Genomic DNA, 2,500 nt, shown 5'->3' with positions numbered 1-2,500 from the left:
GAGTCACACTTTCAAGGACTTTGGTGATTTCCGTCCATTTGAGAAGAATGATACGGAGCTTAAATAGAATCTCAAGGAAAAGGGCTCCGCATATATCCGTTTCCTCCTTAAGTGATTGTTACAAAAGAATTCTTTTTATCATCCATAAAAAAAAAAAATGTCTGGCGGAGTTAATACCGAAAACTAGCTTACAAAAAAAGAATACTTACTTAATTCACTTAAGGATATGGGATGAACACTCATTCGACCAATTCTACTCTTTTCGGCCTTCAGTAAAAACTATATACTTGTTATATTTACATTAAGAAAAATGATTTTAATTTGAGTTGACTTTCAATCGGTCTTAACCACAGAGCTTGTTTCACGCTCACTTCTACTCCCACTTGGACTCATTATGGCTTGCATCCGTTATTGTTCATTCAATTTCAGATTACTTTCCGACAGACGGAGAGAACCATTGACGTCATCTCCAATGTGGTTGCAGTACCTTTTTATTATAAAAAGAAAACAGAAAGTCGCAGACAAATTCTTTTCGTGCAATTCTGCATTTCTAAATCCATGCCTATGTCTTTCTCCCTTTATTACACAGACAGGATTTTGAGAAATGCACATAGCCCTACATATCCAAGCAGGAAAACGTCTAATATTACAGATACAGTCTTCTATGTTACCCAATAGTTTACTTTCCCTTCCATTCTATTTTCTGTCGTTTTATCTGTTGATCTCTTAATCTCTCGCGTTGGTCTATTTCTCCTACTTTTATCCTCTCTATTTTGAGCGACTGAAATTACTTACAGTGTCAATAATATCCCTCACATGAGGCCCTCTTTACAGTACGAGTGTGTATATAAAAACATGTATATTAATAAAATCTCCCCATTCATTTTTCCTCTCCTTCTTCCCCTCTCTCTTCCCATTCTTTTCCTTTTCCCTTTATCCTTATATTACACATACCTTTTGCTTCAAATGGCTATTTTCCTTCTGCAGCTTTTCATATTCAGTTGTAAATATCCTCCTCTGCTCCGCGACTTTAGCCTGCAGTAGTAAATATATATCATAAATATTTCTGGAAGAAAGAGTTTAAATCAGATCATATTTGATGGAAGTAAATTGGGATTTAGCAAATCATCTTTGGTTCTTCGTCTGTAGGTCCTCAAACGCTGAACTTTGGTCAAGATGCTATCAAGCAGATTTGAACATTTATTATTTGACTATCAACCTACCTCCCTCTTTCTCTCCTTGCCTCTCATTTCTTTCTCTATCTCTCTCTTTTCTAATTCATTCTCTTTTTCCCTATCTCTTTCTTTCTCTCCTGTGCTTGACTAAAACCCTAAATTATCCCTGTCACGTCATTTTAAATATATATGCAAACACTCACTCACCAACACACACACACACACACACAACAAACACACTCACACACAAACACACTCACACACCACACACACACACACACCACACAACAAACACACTCACACACAAACACACTACACTAACACACACACACATCACAAAACAATCAACACACACACACAATCACATACACACACAAATCACACACACAAAACCATCACACCAAAGGGAAAAAAACCTCAAACACACACTACAACACACACAAACACACTCACACACAACACACATTACACACAAACACACTCACACACACAGAACACACAAACACTCACACACAACACACTCTCACACACACACACCCCACTAAAAACTCACACACAGCACACAGCACACACACACACACACGCACACAAACCACTCACACACAACACTCACACACACAACACACAACACTCAGCACAAAAAACACTAACACACACACACCAAATCACCAAACACACTACACAAACACACACTACACACAACACAACACACTCACCAACAACGCACACAAACACACTCACACACACACCACACACAAACGACACTCACACCAAAAACACACGCACACAACACCACCACAAAACACTAACACAATCAACGCTAAATCAAACACCACACCAAAAACTACCACCCACCAACACCCACACACAAAACAATGAAATATATATTATAATTATTATTAATATATATATATATATATATATATAGATATAGTATATATATAATATAAATACAAACAAATACAAAAAATAAAACAATATATATATATATATGAGTTTGGTGTATTTAGTACATAAGTTATAATAATATATATATAAATTTTATAGTTTAGGTAGATTGTGGTTATGTTACATATATGTGATAAAATATACATATATAGATATATATTATTATATATATGATATATATAAAATATATATATATATATATAATAAAATATACAATATTACAATAATTCAATAAAAGTAAAATAGTTTTTTTTTTTTTTTTTTTTGATTACGGGTAGGTTCATGTCTCAGCCGCCGTGTCACAGTCATGATCCTTGATTAGTTTTCATGTGAGCCTTGATGTGTTAGTACTTTGTAGGGTCCCCAGTTCATTTCAC

General features: G+C 34.9%; 1 protein-coding gene across 1 annotated transcript in view; it reads right to left on the bottom strand.

The window, feature by feature from the left end:
• Positions 1–993: 993 nt before the first annotated feature.
• The window catches only part of LOC119598881 (nuclease SbcCD subunit C-like), a 20,405-nt gene continuing 18,898 nt past the window's right edge, over positions 994–2,500 (bottom strand). The window contains exon 11 of the mRNA XM_037948574.1: positions 994–1,035. The gene's annotated coding sequence lies outside the window, so the exon portion shown is untranslated. The remainder of the gene's footprint in view (positions 1,036–2,500) is intronic.

The sequence above is a fragment of the Penaeus monodon genome, chromosome 42 (assembly GCF_015228065.2).
Source record: "Penaeus monodon isolate SGIC_2016 chromosome 42, NSTDA_Pmon_1, whole genome shotgun sequence".
NCBI classification, from domain to species: Eukaryota; Metazoa; Arthropoda; class Malacostraca; order Decapoda; family Penaeidae; genus Penaeus; species Penaeus monodon.
The sequence above is the reverse complement of the archived record's forward strand: the minus strand, read 5'-3'. Positions and strand labels throughout refer to the sequence as shown.